The sequence below is a fragment of the Puma concolor genome, chromosome A2, assembly GCF_028749965.1.
Source record: "Puma concolor isolate L17-30 chromosome A2, mPumCon1.1.hap2, whole genome shotgun sequence".
Lineage (NCBI taxonomy): Eukaryota > Metazoa > Chordata > Mammalia > Carnivora > Felidae > Puma > Puma concolor.
In genome coordinates this window covers 80,203,704-80,223,560 of record NC_141668.1, presented here as the reverse complement: position 1 = coordinate 80,223,560, position 19,857 = coordinate 80,203,704, and the positions used below count along the sequence as shown (strand labels likewise).

Here is a 19,857-nt window from a genome sequence, read left to right as displayed (position 1 = left end):
AGGAGCAGAGAGATAGGAGACAGAATCAGAAGCAGGCTCCAGGTTCTGAGATGTCAGCCCAGAGCCTGACGTAGGGCTCGAACTCACAAGCCCCAAGATCATGACCTGAACTGAGGTTGATGCTTAACCGACTGAGCCACCCAGGCTCCCCGATATGGTTGTTGTAATAGAGATCTATTCAGATGATATAACTCCTTGTGTGAGTTTCTTTAGATTATGACTGGCATAGAATTTTTATTTCATTGAGTTATCTAATTTGTAGGCATACAGCTGTTAATAATATTTGTTTATTAACATTGTAATGTCCACGGGTTCAGTAGTGATGGGCACTCTTAAGCTTCTGGTAATTGTAACTTGTTTCTGAGTGTTGGTAGCCTGAGCTTATAAATTTTACTGTGAAAGAAGACTGAAAAAGTAGTGATCCATATTTTGTTTTGGCAAAGGAAAAGTGTTGGCCTAGTTAAAGTAGGCGGTAGAAAAGATACCTAGTGAACTTACTTTGGTAGAACAAGTTTGAGAAAGAATGCTAATACTGCAAGGTGTATGTTATTAATTTCATCTCATTAAGAACTACAAGAAGTTTAATTCAAAAAGGAGTTCAACTGTTTTCAATCAGGAACTCACTGAAAAAAATAAAATGTTCTAGAAAATCTGTAATGAGCCTCAGAAGCTGTGACTATTTCTTTATAAATTAAAATAGAGGAGTTTGAGAAGTGAAATGAATAACATTTTGCTACTTAAGATACCGTTTTGGGCAAAGAGAAATTTAAAGGACCCATGTTTATAAAATTAATTGCTAAGATACCTGCATGGAATAATTCAGTTCAGAGGGAATATTTTCATATGGACATCTCAATTCAAGTTTCCTATAAACCAGTCAAATTAACAGAGCCTAGAAAAATTGAACCAACTATCTGAGCTACAATCATCCAGGAAACTTCACATAACATAGGTTAAAAAAAATAAATGTTATTTTTGTAAGTTACCAATAAATGTGGTTGGTTTTGCGGCAGAAAAGAAGTTGTATATTACAGTAGGGGAGACAGGGACCCATTAGAACTATTTTTTCTCTACAAATATTCTAACCTACCCAATATTTTTGTATCTTTTGTCATTGAAAAAATATTTTCACACTTGTAGCATCTGATCCTTAAAATGTTGTGAGTTAGACCAAATATATGCTGTGTGTCCTCTAAGTGTTAGAGTCAAGAAAACTGAGGTTTGTAGAAGTAATTTTCAAGTTCCTAGAAAAGATAAGGAAAGATCTATACCTTTGGAAAATGCAGCTAGTATTTTTTTATTACACTAACTTGTTTGAAATTCATTATACATTAACTACGTAATTTTATCTGGTTTATACTTAAATTACTAAATTAAATAGCAATGCAAGTAATAAAAAAAATCAGTCTTCAAAGAGATACAGACATTATTTACCTATTCTTCATTGGTGTGAGAAGGCAATAAGTCATCCAGAAACCAGACTATGTGTGGTCATAAAAAAACACAAACATCCTCTTGATTTTTAGAAAATATCACTGTGTCTGGCTTTCTGATTTGTATCATAAGTGACATTTAAGATCAAAAGAAAGTACTAGCGTATTCTAACACCTGATGTTATTTTCATTTGTTTTCATTTCCAAAATTTACATGTTATCTGATGTCCTTATGCAGATTAAAATCTATTTGAGGACAAGTACTTTTTTTTTTCTATTGACACACTCACTATGGCATTAAGAACAACGGTAGATGTTTATTTTTTTTATTTATTCAATGAACAAATGAACCTAACTTTCACTCTTGTTACCAAAATTAAATTTTGTTTACTTTTGTTAAACTGGTACTAATCTATGCAAAGGCTAAACTTGTATTTATTTCCATGCATGAGCATTTTTCTCCTGATTAAGGAATGTAAAGAATAGCCCTTCTTGTGTTCTTTTTTGAAATAGTTTATTTTTTTTATTTGTTTATTTTTGAGAAAGAGAGAGACAGAGAGACAGAGACAGACACAGAGCACGAGTAGGGTAGGGACAGAGAGAGGGAGACACAGAATCCGAAGGAGGCTCCAGGCTCAGAGCAGCCAGCACAGAGTCCAACGCAAGGCTCAAACCTATGAACCTTGAGATCGTGACCTGAACTGAAGTCCAGTGCTTAACCTGCTGAGCCACTCAGGCGCCCAGACCATCTTGTGTTCTATATTGATTTTTTTTTTTTTTGGATACTGTCATTACCTATAAATTACTCATAATATGTATCTCATATTAAGAACCTCAGAGTTCTTACATTATAGAATGCTATTTAGTAAAAGTTTGTTATACGGACAGTTGCTATTATTAAAAACTTTTAAGGGGAATTATAAAATTGATTAATTCTCTGAAAAGGAAATAATTTCAGTCTGTTTTATATTCATGAAATTTAATTTCATGGTTACCCAAAAAGTTCAAATCTGTCAGTGAAAAAATGTCGTCAGCCTAATTAATGTCAAATTTTGGAAATGCACAGTCTCTGCTTTGAATACTGATATTTCTGGTTAAAAATAACTAAATTAAGACTCAGTAGAATTTAAGAAGCAATGTCTTACCTGTTAGTTTCATAAAATGTTGATCCCTAGCTGAAACTTTAACATAAATCTTCAGTGCTGCCCCATTGCTACTTAATTCCATTTACAAGTTACTGTATCATTGCTCTATTCTAAGAGGAGGTAATGTGTTGTTGTTATTACTCATAATCCGAAATGTAATAGTGCCTGAGGATCTTTAAGCCACTTGAGGATTTAAGGCAATCTCAAAATGGTCAGACTTTTTCAGAAACGATCACTGTTTCAACAGCAGACTTAGACATCTGTTTAGATATTCAAGTCAATAGTTTTATTCCAAATGTTTCTCCAGAGTGCATAATGGAATTATGCGTATACAGATAGGTTGTCACATTAAAGGTTAACATTACTGTTGTAGCTATTAAAATACTTCACTGTGCTGAACAAACTGTTTTGTTTGCTTTTTGCTTTGTGTTATTAGGCTACTACAAAGTTCTTCAAGGTTTTTCTTAAACAGTGTGATGTCCACTGACGACTACTTTGTCCTTATACTTCAACTTAATTCAATTCAAAACTTTTACATTGAGCTAGGAACTGTGCTCCCCTTTGAGGATGAGTAGGAGACAGTGCCCTAGGAGTATCCCTGGGGAGCAGACAAAGAGCTAGGAGAGGAGGCATGGAAACAAATAATGATTACAGTAAGGTTATAACAGAGGAAAACATTCACTTTTTTTTTTTTAATTTTTTTTCAACGTTTATTTATTTTTGGGGGACAGAGAGAAACAGAGCATGAACGGAGGAGGGGCAGAGAGAGAGGGAGACACAGAATCGGAAACAGGCTCCAGGCTCTGAGCCATCAGCCCAGAGCCCGACGCGGGGCTCGAACTCACGGACCGCGAGATCGTGACCTGGCTGAAGTCGGACGCTTAACCGACTGTGCCACCCAGGCGCCCCACTTTTTTGTGGATAAAAGAGGATGGTGCTACTAACTTATCAGAAGGGGTTCATATTTATATGCTACCAATAACCATCTGATTATCCCATATAAGCTATAATGTATAAATCTATAAAACACCTCCAAACTTAATTGTACTGTGACTTAAATTGTTTCCTTATTCTCTCAACTATCAAATGATTTTGATTATAGTATTTAATTTATTCTAATGAGAGTACAAAGTACATTATTTAATGGGATAAGAACTGTTTTTAGGGTCATAATTGAGGCCAAAAATCTGAATCACCTACCTTCAGCTCTTTTGAAAGTTCTGAGAAAGAGCTACAGGTAAACTAGAAACCACGACATATGTACCATAGTTTGCTATTACTAGATGAAGCACAGTGAAAGCAGGGATTGGCTGGTACATTTAATTTTGGAACATCTTAGATAATACTGATATTGCTAAGGGTTTGAGGTGTGTGTGTGTGTGTGTGTGTGTGTTTAATACAGAAGACATGAGAAGAAGAGTCTTCAATTATTTTTCCTTACATTGTTGATTGTTGTGGTTGTTACTCAGTCTTCTTAATAACTTATTTGTTGAATGTCATTCTGGTTCCTACTTTTTAGCTACTACTGTTTTTAGGTGTAATTTGTCTTCTGGACTGCTGCCTTATTGCACTAGCTATGATCTTCAATACAGTGTTGAATTGCCCTGGTAAGACTAAAACACCTTGTATTCTCCCTGATCATGGGGTAAGATGGTCTGTATTTTACCATTAATATAGTATCACATACAGTTTTTGGTTTTGATTTTGTTTTTGAGACTAAATTTATCAGGTTGAGAAAATTTGCTAGTATTCCTAATTTGCTGAGAGGTTTTATCATGAATGTATATTGAATTTTCTCAAGTACCTTTTCTGTCTCTTTTGCCATTAGCATATAATGTTCCTCTTTTAATATTGATTGAATTGTATAGAAGGGTTTTTTTTTTATGTTGACAACTTTGACTTTGGATTTATTTTCTTGAACTAGCTTCTTCATGTGGAAGTTTATATTATTGGTTTGACTCCCTTTTCCTTTTTCTTTCTTGAATTTAATGCTATATATAAATCTAAGCATTGAATAGCTCATGAAAAAGCTTTTAACAAATTGTTTTCATCAGTTATTTTTGTTGAGGTTTTTTTCTTTTGACCCATGATTTATTACAGATATATTTGCTAATCTTGAAGCATGTGGATATTTTCTTGATACATACTAGTTAGTGATTTATGATTTGATATTACCATAGTTCATAACAAATTCTGTACAAATTGTATCTAACAAAATGTTGTGACTTGTTTTATGGCTCAGCACATGGCTTTTGTCATGGAATGTTTGTGGTACATTTGAGAGAAGTGTGTATTTTACCACTATTGGGCATGATGTTATATAAATATCAATTAAATCAAATTGTTTGGTACAGTTCTTCAATCTTATATATACTTACTATTTTCTTGCCTAATTCTTCTATCAATGACTGGAAGAGTATAAAAGAGGCTAATTACTAATTGATGAAGAGGTTTTTTTTGTTGTTTTTTAAAGGTTATATTTACCATATATTTTTCTTCTGGGCATTTTCTATTCCTTCAGAATTAGTTTTCTATATGGAATCATTTGTTCTTAATCTAAAGAAATTCTTTTAGGGATGCCTGGGTGGCTCAGTCAGTTAAGCGTCCAACTTTGGCTCAGGTCGTGATCTCATGGTTTGTGAGTTCAAGCCTTGTGTAGGGCTCTGTGCTGACAACTAGGAGCCTGGAGTCTGCTCTGGATTCTTTGTCTCCCTCTTTCTCTGCTCTCCCCTGCCCATGTTCTGTCTGTCTGTCTCTCTCTCTCTCTATCTCTCTCTCAAAAATAAATAAACATTAAAAAAATAAAACGTAAATAAATTATTTTTAACAGATTTTATTTAGCAGTTCTGCTAGAGATAAATTCTTCCAGATTTTGTTTGAAGTGTCTGTGATTCATTGATGCTTTCTCTGCTGCTTCCAGTCTTCTGGAAAGTCACCTCCCCCCTTCCAAAAAATCTCAATGCCAAATGTGAGATTTTTTTTTCAATCCTAGAATTTCCATTCAGTGCTTTTGAAAATTTCCATCTCTTTAGTAAAAAGCATCATTTATTCCCTCATGTTGTTGGCTTTCTTGTCTAAATTCTGTAACAGGCTTATAATAATTACCTTAAAATCCATTTCTGATAATTCTAACAGTGGGACATTTCTGGGTCTCAAAGTATTCTTTCTTTTGGATAGTAATATGTTGTTACATTTCACAATATTTGATAAAATGTGAAATACTTTGATGAAGAAAGCTGATGTAAATTGTTATGATTCTCATAAAAATGAGACTATTTCATCTTCCAAATCATCCATTTAGGATTGAAGGATAGAGGGCCTGATGCATTGCGTAAGCTCCTACCTGTTGGCTTTCTCTTGGTTCCTTCACATACATCCTTACTCTCCATCAGGCCTTTGTTCTGTCCCTTGGCAGCTAATGACCCTTACTTCTCCTGCTTCTACTCAAGAGACAGACAGTCATTTCATGTTCAAATTTTAGCTTTTTCCCTCTGACCAGCATTTAGGGAGGTGACTTCCTCCTCTCAATGCTCTATTAAAGGTTAAATCCACCATGGATCTCATCAAGCAGGGGGCTTGTTACACTCTTATATTTTAGTACATTGGGTTTATATTCCCATGTCTACTTTCTATCGGCTTAAAATAACTATGATTTTTGAGTATTTGTCTTGGAATAATTACTGGGTTTTAAGTGGCATTCCTTAGTGATTTTTTTTAATAGCATGGTACCATTTTAAAAATGCACTTGAGGATCTGGTCTTAAATTAATTGTGCTTGGAGCTACTGTGACTATCAATATAACAGTACTTGGGCCAAAATACCCACAGTTGGGGGTGACTCAACTGCATCCCAAGAATTATAGTTGTCTTGGGTAAATACTTGGAAATGAAAGACTAAGAAACATGTATACTGAGAATTACAGGTTTATGTTTTCTAGAGAATCAGGCAATAAGGCTTCCCAACTGAGTCAAATAGAAACTCACAAAAAATACATTGTAGACAAGCTTTGGACCATTCAGTATAAACACACATTCCTGCCCTAAGAGTAAAAATGAGAATGAGTCAGCATATTGGAGGTCATTGAGTGGACAATCTTTATATCTTGCCAGGTAGGTATTAATCAAAATACCCTGGTCACATACTATTCAAATGAAAAAAAGAACAGTCAACAAAAAACAACAACAAATATCAGTGGCATGGGAAGGAATGCCACTCGGAAAAGAGGATGCCAGGCCATACTTGAGAAAAAAATACCTCCTACAGTAATCAGAAGATAACTTAGGTTCACTTTTAATTCCCTTGCTTCAGGGGCCATATCTAGAAAGAAGTTGCTATAGCCGATGTCAGGTTACTGCCTATGTTCTCCTGCAGGATTTTTATGGTTTGATGTCTCACCAATTATGTCTGTAATCCACTTGGAATTTATTTTTCTGTATGGTATAAGAAATTGGTCCAGTTTCATTCTTGTGCATGTTGTTATCCAGCACTTGATCAAAATAAAGAGCTTCTGCACCGTGAAGGAAACAATCAACAAAGTTGAAAGACAACCTATGAAATGGGAGAAGATGCTTGCACATGACCAACCTGACAAAGAGTTAGTATCCAGAATGTATAAAGAACTTACACAACTTAGACCCACAAAATGAGTAATCCAATTAAAAAATGGGCAGAAGACATGAATAGCCCTTCTCCCAAACAAGACATGCAGATGGCCAGAAGGCACATGAAAAGATGCTCAACATCACTGATCATCAAGAAATACAAAAAGATGGGGCGCCTGGGTGGCGCAGTCGGTTAAGCGTCCGACTTCAGCCAGGTCACGATCTCGCGGTCCGTGAGTTCCAGCCCCGCGTCGGGCTCTGGGCTGATGGCTCGGAGCCTGGAGCCTGTTTCCGATTCTGTGTCTCCCTCTCTCTCTGCCCCTCCCCCGTTCATGCTTTGTCTCTCTCTGTCCCAAAAAAATAAATAAAAAACGTTGAAAAAAAAATACAAAAAGAAATAAAAATCAAAACTACAATGAACTATCACCTCACATGTGTCAGAATGGCTAAAATTAACAGCACAAGACACAGCAGGTGTTGGTTGGTGAGGATGTGGGAAAAGGGGAATCCTCTCGCACTGTTGATAGAAGTGCAAACTGGTGTGGCCTCTCTGGAAAACAGTATGGAGTTTCCTCAAGAAGTTAAAAGTAGAACGACCCTAGGATCCAGGAGTTGAACTACTAGGTATTTTCCCAAAGAATACAAAAATATTAATTCAAAGGGATACATGCATTATAGCAGCATTATCTATAATAGACTAATTATGGAAATAGTCCAAGTCTCCATCAATTGCTGAATGGATAAAGAATATGTGGTGAGTGTAAATACGTGTATATACAATGGGAATATTACTCAACCATAAAAAGAATGAAATCTTGATATTTGCAAGGACACGCATGAAATTAGACTGTATTATGCTAAGTGAAATAAGTCAGACAAATACCATAGGATTTCACTCATGTGGAATTTGAGAAACAAAACAAAGGAACAAAGGGGAAAAGAAGAAAGAAGGAAACCAAGAAACAGACTCTTAACTATAGAGAACAAACGGACGGTTACCAGAGGGGAGAAGGCAGGGGATGGGTGAAATAGATGATGGGCATTAAGGAGTGCACTTGTCATGATGAGCACCGGGTGATGTATGGAAGTGTTGAATAACTACATTGTATGCCTGAAACTAATACTACACTGTGTGTTAACCAGCTAGATTTGAAATAAAAATTTAACAATGAAGATAGCTTAGAAAATGGGTTTCAGTTCATAATAGAACACAAATCCATGAAATTCAAGGAGAAATTCACAAGGAGAGAACAGAGATGCGAGGAAAAGAATTTAAGTTGAAAGGAGGTGACTGACTAAAGAAAAATTAAACTTCTAGGAAGAAAGTAACTGTATTATAGTATTTGTTGGAAATAGCAGGAGGCAGAATTTTAAGTTAAAAAAACTAATCGTGTAGACACTTAACATTGATAAACAGAGAAAACAACATGGTTGACAGGGATGTAATAAAATAAAGATCTACTCTGAGAATGCGAGTTTTCTCAGAGAGAGAACAATTAGAAGAGACAAAAAATGTAAATCATAATTTTGAAATAGTTGGATGTAAGGAGTTAGGGCAGTTTTTGATTTTTTTTTGTAATAATAGTCTTACTTTATTTTACGACATTTTTAACAACCAGAAAAAGAAGTAAGAACTATTCTTGTTCTCATCATGCAGAAATAATCACCGTTTTCAAGCACAAAATACTGCAAAATTGTCATCATAACAAATTTACGTTATTTTCAAATAGAAATTATTCTAATGTTATAGTCTCCATGATAAAGACACTATCTTATTCACCGTTCAGAACCTAAAACAGTTGCTTATATATAATAATGTTAGTAAACACTTGTAAATGAATACTTTTTTTTATGTAACACGTTATTAAAAGAAAAACCTATAATCACCCTGCTGATGTAATTAGTAGTACATTTTAGTACTAAATATGTTACCAGACTTTTGTTCATCAGAAATGTGTATGTATATTTAAAGAGATACCATGTATACACTAAAATGTGTATTTAATATTGTTTGAATATAGTCCTCAGTCTGTGTTAGGAAGCATAATTTTTCAGAGATCGTCAGAGTCCAGGCTAGGTTCAGAGGGGGGGATATTTAGCTTGTCCATCTTGTTCTGATCTTACTCATGCTTTAAAATGAAATCGGATGTTGCACTAACATCAGATCTGATTTTTTTCTAATGGGAGACATGAATATGAGTGTATTCCAGTAACCCTGAGTTACATATAAAATATCTGGTATCTTTTAAAAATGCTTCACTTTCCATTTATCCGATCTGGTTTCACAAGAAGACTCGTCTTCTCGGAGAATGATATTTACCTTGCATATTTTACAGAGTTGTCTAAAAATGTGGTCAAGTGCCCTATCTGAAAATACATTAAAATGTAATTCATTATAAAATTATGATTACTCTTTCCAAGAAAGGATCTTTAGAAGATTCTCCCTCATGGCAAATGCTGCTTCATCACACACAGACCCTTTTTAATGCTCTCCTAGTGGTATGATCTGTGAAGCAGTCATAAAATACGTTATACTAAATATTCTTTATACTTAAAAGTGATTCTTAAGCTCTTGATGTATATAATACCTGAAGTATCCAGTGATAACATAGTGCCCGATTGGAATCGGATCTGAATCAGAACGTTCTGCTCCCATGCAGTGTGCGTTTCTATTGGAAACTCTACGACTGCATTGCAATCTGAGGCCAGTAGACAAATGAAATCCTTGATTTACCTGCCTACAATTTATAGGCATAGGATTTATATCTGAACTCTGCTGAAATAAAAATAGCCGTACTAACGGTAGTAAAAACTGTTTCTTCTTTAAGTGTAAATCAGAGAAGGTGGTGAAACAAAATAGTAATCATTGTAGCTCTTTTTTCACCACAGTATCTCTCATGGTGAGGTAAGATAAATCGCGTGAAGTATTGGAATGATTCTATATTTAGTTGATCTAAAAGTGGATTTGTTTACTCATACGTGGCTAAATAAACTGATGAATGGATGCAATAGAATATGATCGACATCGACAATGCATCATTCTTTCTACAGCTCTGCAATACGGTATTGAATGAAAAGACCACGTTGGAAAAGTAACACGTTTCATTAATGTAGATTTTGAGAACGTGCAAAAGAAAACATACTTTTATGAACAAATCTGTCCAAGTATAAGTATAAAATAGTTGAGTGAGAATTGTAAACTCTTACTTCAATATTGTTCAGAGCTGAGTTGAGAAACATTTTCCCTGTATCTGTAAAACATAAAAATGTGAAACAAGGCTTCTAAGATGCTCAGGGAGGTCATGGAGACGGCGGTAGTGCACTAGTTTTCAAATTTAAATCCAGCTTAACAGTAGAGTGTAACATGCAACTTTTCTTTCTCGGCAAAGAATGACTTTCAGGGCCATTTTCTGAGTATATGTACCATCCAAGATTTTCTTCAAAAAATGTATAGCAGGGCAGAGAGAATTTTATCTAAATTAATGAAATAATGTGGGTACCAGAGAAGTGACCTTCTTTTGTTTTTCTCATAAAATATTACCCAAAGCAATTCTATCACATATTTTCTACCTATCGTTACAGAATTACATTTTTGATGGAAATAGTCCTAGAAAACCACACTTTTGTCTATTTGGCCCCATGATAGTGACATTTGTGAAAATTACCTCAATTGTTAAGCTTACTTGAAATGACTATTATCTGCCTGTAGCAGCACTTAGACTTGTACTTTTAAATAGAAATCTGGTTGAGCTCAACAGCATTAAAAGTCAACAGACTTTTAAATCCAGTCTCTTCTCTGAGGCAGTCTTTTTATCTCTAAAAAGGCAAGGGGGTGAATCTCAGGTTAGGAAGACTTGAAACCTATTTCTTACATTTTTAGTGCCATTATTTCGTGTGTGTGTGTGTGTGTGTGTGTGTGTGTGTGTGTGTGTGATACTTCTTGAAACTCCTACAAAAATAGCTGCTGTTTAGCATGATACATAAATATTTTTACTAGGAGATAAAATGCTTGTTGATTGACATGTCACATACTTGGAATTTCAGCATTAAAACATTTTCATTTGGGTTAAAATTCATTTCCAAAACTATTTTCCAAAGAAAACCAATTTAATACAACCTAGTAACATATTAGTAAATAACAGAAATTAACACAGATTAATTTATTTTGAATCTGGTTGTGTTTAGCAGGTGCTTGATAGATGGGCGAATGGTACACTTATAAAAGATACTAGGACCTGATAAATATGCTAAGGTCATGGTGATAAAACGAATGATATACTGATAAGAAAAAGGGATTGCAAGGAAGTAAGTGTCCATCAGGAATTACGACTTATACCCAAGTTTTGTTTTGAGAAACGAGATGAATACAGTAACATGTTCCTTCTTTTCATATAACCTAAACATGGGCAAGCATATGTTCATACATAGGCTTGTGTGTGTGCACATATATTGATATTTATTAAAACCATCAAATATTTTCTGTAAATGTATAAAATTTAGGAGAGTAAAATTAGGGAAAATACTTTGTGTGTGTGTGTGTGTATGCATATATACGTGTGTGTGGATATATGTGTGTGTGTGTATATATATATATATATATATATATATATATATAATCAAGACATCTAGAGTATTTTTTAGCCTCCAAACTTGGTTACCTTTACGTTATTATAAAATTATTAACAGAAAAAATACATTTTAAAAAAACGAGACTTAGAAATTAGTGTTAGTTTATGCGTCAACACTTTAACTTAAGAGTTCTAATGCTGATTTTTCAATTGAGCAACTATTTTTCTATGGAAAAAGAAATCCATTTCTTCCCTTATAAAAAGGGGAAAAAAAAAGTGCCTCGGGTGTAAAATCAAACTGTCTATAGTGTGATCAGTCACGAGCTTAGAAATGTCACTCTGCAACGTTCAGTCATTAATTAGTGTCTGGTGCAAAGAAGGCAGGTGCCAGGAGCCCCTCCTGTACTAGGCTAAGTGACAGCTTCCCAAAGATAAAGTCGCACAGCCTTCTGAGGAAGAGGGGTAGCCAGCAGGCAGCAAAAGGGGCAGAACTGAGGGAGGAAGCCAGGGAGGGTTATGCACTGAAGTCTACTGGGAAGCGCTTTAATTTGCAAGAGGGAAGAGCTTCCTTCATGACTGCTGAATAGAAGAAGCCTGAGCCTGTCCTAGGAAAGTTAAGCTGCTTTCTGTGCATGAGCCAGCCTCCCTCCCACCCTTGAACTTGCGTGAACTTGCAGCCATGAAGAGTACTGGGAGAAGCGAGGATCACCCAGAGTTCCTGCTGCTAGTCTCTGGATTACAAACAATGTTTGAAGTCCCTCCGTCCAGACCAAGTGGTTGGAGTCTTTGCGGGGTAAATTCCTGACCCAGACATGAAGGGAGATGCTGAGAGCAAAGAACAGAGCTGTGAGGATGAAGTTAGGGCATAGAATGTTGGCCAGGCCAGCCTGGAAGATGAAGTGTGGAAGAACATGAGGAAAAGGATTGCAATAACCTCGGTAATAAAAAAAAAAACAAAAAACACCAGCTAAATGACAGGGGCCAGTCAGGGTGGCTCTGAGAAGGAACTGACAAAGAGGTCACATGATAGCAGCAGGAACTGCAGGGAGAGCACCAGGCTGTATAAGCAGCTTTCCTCTGATCTCTTGGGATGCCTGGGTGACATTCCACAGAAAACAGCTCCTGGCTTTCTTCCCAGCACTGAAGGAAGCACCCGTTAGTCAAAATCAGCTTGTTTCCCTTGCTCTAAGACAAAGGCTTCAAAGACCCTGCCTGGGTCGATGGTCAGGAAACCACATGATGGTTTGGGGAAACTGGTTTTAAAATCCATAAGTGGACGGTGGGCGCGGGCCCTGTCTGGGCAATGGTAACCCGCTGGTCCTTGGTTCCCGCTCAGGGCTCTGTGGCCGGTACTGCCACTGTGTTTGGGCCCCTGCTTTGCTGGGCCCACTCCTCTCCTGCCCTCCCAGATCCTTGAGCCCAGCTCCTGATCCTCCTAGGCAGCCGTTGCCCAAGGCCTCGGTGAGGGACAGCCCCAGGCAAGAGCCTTCACATCTGCCCAAACACTTCCGTGGCCACCAGATGGGGGGATGAGGGACGGGAACATAGCTGTGGTCGCACTCCTTGGGACAAGATATGCCGGCAAAGGGATTGGGTTTGGGGTGAGCACTTTGGCATGCTAGGAGCGGACCACCCTATAACCCCGGACTCCATTTCCCGGGCCTGAAGACTATTTTTGTTTTAGTTACCTGTCGTCCACATCTCTTACCCATTCCAGTTTTCTTAATTATAGCATGCGTTTGTGTGTGGGGGTGTGTGACTGTGTGATTGTGTCGTGTTTGCATGTGCATGTGTGTTAACTTACTTTCTCCCATCATTCCTAAAATGCAAGCTCCATGTTTGTTGGAAATTTCTTCACTTGTTGCCTTTTTGTTTTAAATTTTTTTTTAAGGTTTTATTTATTTTTGAGTGAGAGAGACAGCATGAGTCGGGGAGGGGCAGAAAGAGAGGGAGACCCAGAATCCCAAGCAGGCTACAGGCTCTGAGCTGTCAGCACCGAGCCCGCCATGGGGCTCTAACTCCCCTCCAGTGCTTAACCGACTGAGCCACCCAGGCGCCCCTCTTCACTTATTTTCTTGTGTTGTATCCACAGAGCCTAAAAAGCATGCCTTGTATAAGGGAAGCACTTAGAAAACATGTTGAATGGATGAAAGATGAGTACAAATGGCTTATCTATATTAGCAATCCATGTCTCAAGTGTATCCTGACCTACTTACAAGATAAGAAATGTATGACTTAATATAGCATTCAAGATGTGTCTACTTAAAGACCTATATTTACAGGAAAGCCCGTGTAATATGTGTATACTGGAAAATGATACAATTTGAGTAAACTATATTAAAACACACATAGTTTAAGTCAATCTAAAATGCTAGGTGTTAATAAAACCCCTGTAATTTCAGTAGTTTTTCTTAACATTAGAGCAGTTACATTATTGAATAGGTGTGTTGAAATCTTGTGAAGAGACACAGACACATCTAGGTAATCCAGCCATCTGAAAAGAAGTTTATGAGTATCAATAAAATCAGGTTTGCAAGCTTAGACTTTAAATGATGACATAAGAGTCTTAGGATTCATGGTGTACAGAAACTTCCTGTGGAAAACATGAAGAGAAATAGTTGACTTGCAAATCAATATTCAAAAATTAAGATCCTGGGGCGCCTGGGTGGCTTGGTCGGTTAAGCGTCCGACTTCGGCTCAGGTCATGATCTCACGGTCCGTGAGTTCCAGCCCCGCGTCGCGCTCTGTGCTGACAGCTCAGAGCCTGGAGCCTGCTTGGGATTCTGTGTGTCTCTCTCTCTCTGCTCCTCCCCTGTTCATGCTCTGTCTCTCTCTGTCTCAAAAATAAATAAACGTTAAAAAAATTTTTTTTAATTAAAAAAAAAATTGGGGCGCCTGGGTGGCGCAGTCGGTTAAGCGTCCGACTTCAGTCAGGTCACGATCTCGCGGTCCGTGAGTTCGAGCCCCGCATCAGGCTCTGGGCTGATGGCTCAGAGCCTGGAGCCTGTTTCTGATTCTGTGTCTCCCTCTCTCTTTGCCCCTCCCCCGTTCATGCTCTGTCTCTCTCTGTCCCAAAAATAAATAAACGTTGAAAAAAAAATTTAAAAAAAAAATTAAGATCCTTTGGGCAGACGGATAATGATGTGAAAGCAGGTCAAGACATGATGGTTAAGGATTTTGAAATTTGGCAATTACCGCTGATGATAAAGTTGTAGGAAATTTCAGTCTTCATCTCCAAAACTAAGGTCAGCCTCACATTGAACCATCTTTTTAAAAAGAAAATTAGGTAGTACTTGGTAATCCTTATGCCTGTGTTCAAGGATCATACGAAGGGGTGCTGATAAAGAAGAAAGCTTGAACCACAAGGCTGACTAAACAAAATCACTAAGCTCTCTCTTAGTCTCAGGAGACGAACAATCCAATGAGGTGACAGAGAGTTGCTGACTCAAGAAATCCTTGACTTGCAGATTTGTCTTCAGTTTCCTAAATAGGTTATTAGGTTTGTGGTTGGCTAACATTAACAAAAGAATTCTGGGTTCTACAGTAGATTCGGAAGCACATAGGCAATGTTTATAACATTTCTCCATTCAGTATGGTGTCATATGCATTAGTTTTACTCACACTCAGCATTTTACTATGTAATAGAAGGCATTCGTCACCATCTAAGACAGCTATAATTGACTCTCTGCAAGATGGTAAGTGTGCTTCAACACAGGTCTCCTTTCCTCTAAGGCTCAAACTCTACCCAGCCAAAATTAAATAATGAGTACTTTGTCTAGCAATGACCCATGCTAGGGTCAGACCCATCCCGTTTATGTCATTAGGGTTCTTTTCTAGCTAACTTTTGAGTCCTGCTAATACACATCCTCTAACAGGTTTGACAAGGGGAAGATAACTAAGCGATTGGACATACCTTCTCTGCAGTGCATTTATAAATGCAGCATTTATGAAGTCTTGTCAACATCTCTACTCACATTTAATGTACCCCATAAATCGATACATGTTGTAAAAACTGAAGATCAAAAAGCTGAAGCTATTTGTTGAAAGTTGCCTAGGTGGTAAACGCCACAGCCAAAGTTCAAATATTGGTTGTTTCACTCAAAATCTCTAACCAAATTTGCTAACCAAAATGTTACATTGTGAGGTCTGTCTTGGTGTTTGTTTTTAGCAGAATCTGGAAGCTGGTAGCCTTAAAAGGAATATAAAGTGTTTGTTTTTTTTTAATTTTTTTTCAACGTTTATTTATTTTTGGGACAGAGAGCGACAGAGCATGAACGGGGGAGGGGCAGAGAGAGAGGGAGACACAGAATTGGAAACAGGCTCCAGGCTCTGAGCCATCAGCCCAGAGCCTGACGCGGGGCTCGAACTCACGGACCGCAAGATCGTGACCTGGCTGAAGTCGGACGCTTAACCGACTGCGCCACCCAGGCGCCCCGTATATAAAGTGTTTTTATTGATAGTTACATTGATTATACAAATAATTGCACATTGAATACTTAAGGAGATTATATCATCAACAGGGGCTTTATCGCAATAAAAATGCCACTGGAAAGCTTCAAACAAAAATTATAAGTCTTAAACAAAAAAGAAAAATGGGGGACTTGCTAACCATTCAATCTAAGAAGATGGGAGGCATCACAAATGGAATAAGAAACTGAACCCAGGGTCAGAAATTAAAAAAAAAAAAATTAAAAAAAAAAAACCCAACTTGAATAGAGTATACATAAGAGCCTTAGAAATACAAGACCTTGGGGCACCTGGGTGCCTCAGTCTGTTAAGTGTCAGACTGTCTCTCTCTCTCTCTCTCTCTCTCTCTTTCAAAAATGATTTAATGTCAAAAAATTAAAAAATACATGATCTTAGACACCTCTATAAATGAGGTTAAAAATAGCTGATGCAGGATAGTCTTTTGAAATTGCATCTCGTTTGTGTGTGAGAGAGCGTGCGATGCAACTGAATACAGCCTATTGATGAAATACAAATAAAGTCCTATATGATTAGAAACTAGAGGAGTGATGATCACTTTTGGGTGGACTGCGTGTTGGTTTATATGAGAATTTTCCCAGCATTTTAATATTTTGTGCTCACAAGCACCAGCAGTTGAATGCAACAGTTGTCAGCTGAAGGCAACAAGCACACGATGCAGATCCACTCCACGTTCTTCCTTTCTTTGCCTCAAGCTTGGACTTGGAAGTGCTAGCGGGTGGTCGCCATTAGTCTCCCCACAGTTCAATAGCGTCAACTCGTCTTCCCACCCCCTCTGTTGAGCTTTCTTCACAATTTAAGATCATGTATTTGTAACAGTGCTCCCTTACTTGATGATCTGCCATGTCTTTACCTGTACTAGTATTTTTCCTTAGTAATTATTGTTAGGATTCTGGCTGTAAGTTCCATTGATACTGAGGACACTGTTCTAATCCTATTGTTCCTCATAGGTGTTTGATTTCAGCAACATGTGATATTTTTAGCAACGTATCCATTAGATACATGATAAATGATAAGTTGTGCTATGGGAAAATTTTCAAGATAAATGTAGAGTTTTTCTTAAAAAAATACATAATAGTATGCATAGTGTGATTCCATTTTGATATGAAAGAGAAAAAATGAAACTGTATATAGACTTACTCTTGTATCACAGAATATATTTAAAAGATCTCCAGGTAGATAACACAAGGGTAACTACCTAGGTGTGTATCTCCCAATATTTCCTCCTGAAACTAAAAAGAACAAGAAAAAGGACAGAGAATGTACTAAAGTCATGCTTTTTGCCTTCATAAGTTGAAAATGGAGCATGCTCAAACTTTAAAATAAAAAAAAGGGTGGGGGGAATAAGTAGAGAAGTTATTAGATCCCAGTGGACACTATATCTTAATCCTGCCCTGCTGCAAGGCTTTGTGTTGAAGAGAGCAGACAGAAAGAGTGGGAGAGAAAGGGATGGAGGGAGAGAGAGTGGGGCGGTGGGGGAGGAAACCCTCGAAGGGGAGTGGGCAATAGATCTAAAGTTAACCTAAAACCATTGCCCTTGAGAGTCTGACAGCTGTAATAGTAAAAATAGTTTTTAAAAGCAAAGTGTTCTGAATGATCACAGCGTGATTTTCATAGAAGAAACTTAAGTTCTTGCATTGTGAATTGGCTGTCTTTGAAACACATAGCATTTGAGAAAAAGAAAAGGAAAAGGAACGGTATCCCTTGGGGAGAAATAATATAACTAAGATTTTAAAATACCATTTTGAGTATCTTTAAAAAAAAATAAATGAAGACCCGAATCTACAAATTAAAGGGCAAATAGGAGAAAATTATCTCAGAATGATTAGGTCTTAGAAGTATCCTCATGAAACTATTAAACTTTGAAGATAGAGATGAAAAAAATATTCGAGTTCTTTAGCCAAAAAAGATCAAATAGCTTACAAGGCCAAAATGATGAAGGTGATATTCAATTTTTTTTAAATCAACATTCAGAGCAAGACCGTAATGGAGCAGGATATGCAAAAGATCATTAAAAGAAAGTGTGAACCAAGGATTTTATATCTAGTTAAACATTCCTTAAATAAGAAGGTTATGGAAAAAGTTTTAAACATCTATGAATTTAGGGGATTCGTGACTAATGAGACCTTCTTAGGGAAACTCGAATGAGCTCCACTAAAACAAGAGATGCCTGGGGAAATTTCAACAAAAGGACAGATACCGAGCAGTTTAATATATGCAATTTAAATTTAATGCTAAAAAGTGGGGATGGGATGGACTGCCAATGTACAAATTCTGTATAGGGTGGCATACATTTTTTTTAATGGGAGGAAAAGATTGAAAGAAGGAATTCGAATGAGAGCATTAATTCTTTTTAAATTGATGTATAACATTCTATTAAAGTATACTCCTTGATACATGTATAGGCAATAAATAGGAAATAAAAGATGCCACTAAAATTGGGCAAAGCGGGTATTAAAAGTTGGAGTACGAAAACTGGGAACTAAAGGGCACTGGGGAGCCTGGGTGGCTCAGTTGGTTAAGCGGTCAACTTCGGCTCAGGTCATGATCTCATGGTTCATGAGTTTGAGCCCCGCGTCAGCTCAGAGCCTGGACCCTGTTTTGGATTCTGTTTCTCCCTCTCTCTGACCCTCCCCCATTCGTGCTTTGTCTCTCTCTGTCTCAAAAATAAATAAACATTAAAAAAAAATTAAAGGGCATTCGCAGGGTATAAATACAAAGGTAATTAGAACAAAGATACAAACCTTCCAAAATATAGTTTTTAGTTAAGATTTAATCATATAAAGAAGCATAAATTAAAACACAAACCCGAATTATAAAATCTTGTTACAGAAAAAAAAAAACCAAACATACCGTCAGAACAATAAATGGGAACGAGCTTAGCTTACCTACTAAAAAAAAATAAAGATAATCAATTTGTTTATAGAACAAGACCCGATTATGTTACTTTCAAGAAGCAGGCTGAAATTGATTTACAAAGGCAAAGTTTTAAGGAATGGTCAAATGTATGTTAGGCAAATAGAAACAGTAAGAAAGTAGGGGGAGCAGTTATATTATCAGACCAAGTATTATTTAAGCCTACAAGCATTAACAATGAAAAGGAACATTTTTAAATGGTAAAATCCCATTGGAAAAAGATGTTGATAAACCACAATAATTAAGGTAGAGAAGAAACTTCTCTAAAAGACCTTAGAAGCAATGGCATCATGGGACAAATGAGCACCCCAGTCTTCTTGATGTTGGTTTTTAAAGCCATCCTCAAATAAAATAACCAAGGCTCCTTAAATAAATGGTTGATTGCATGGCAAGGAGAGAGCAAGATGGGTTTGGAACATCGTAGGGTATAAAAAAGAAAGTAGGAGGTGCTCAGTCTATAAAGGAGGCATTTCAATCAGACAAAACATTATTTTGGTTAGATACATAGTTGGTACCAACTGTTAAACTTCATTCTTCTTGTTGCATTGTTTCCACTGTATGAATATATCAAAATGTTTGTATGCATTGCGTTGTTGATGGGTACTTGGCAGTTTCCAGTCCAGATATTTAGGACTATGTTGCTATGATTATTTTTGTACATGTCTGTTAATCAGCACGTGTACCTGTCTATTTTGGGTATATGTTTAGG

General features: G+C 36.9%; 1 pseudogene; it reads right to left on the bottom strand.

The window, feature by feature from the left end:
* Positions 1 to 12,361: 12,361 nt before the first annotated feature.
* Positions 12,362 to 12,852, bottom strand: LOC147583282 (transmembrane protein 138 pseudogene; annotated as a pseudogene).
* Between the last annotated feature and the right edge of the window lie 7,005 nt (positions 12,853 to 19,857).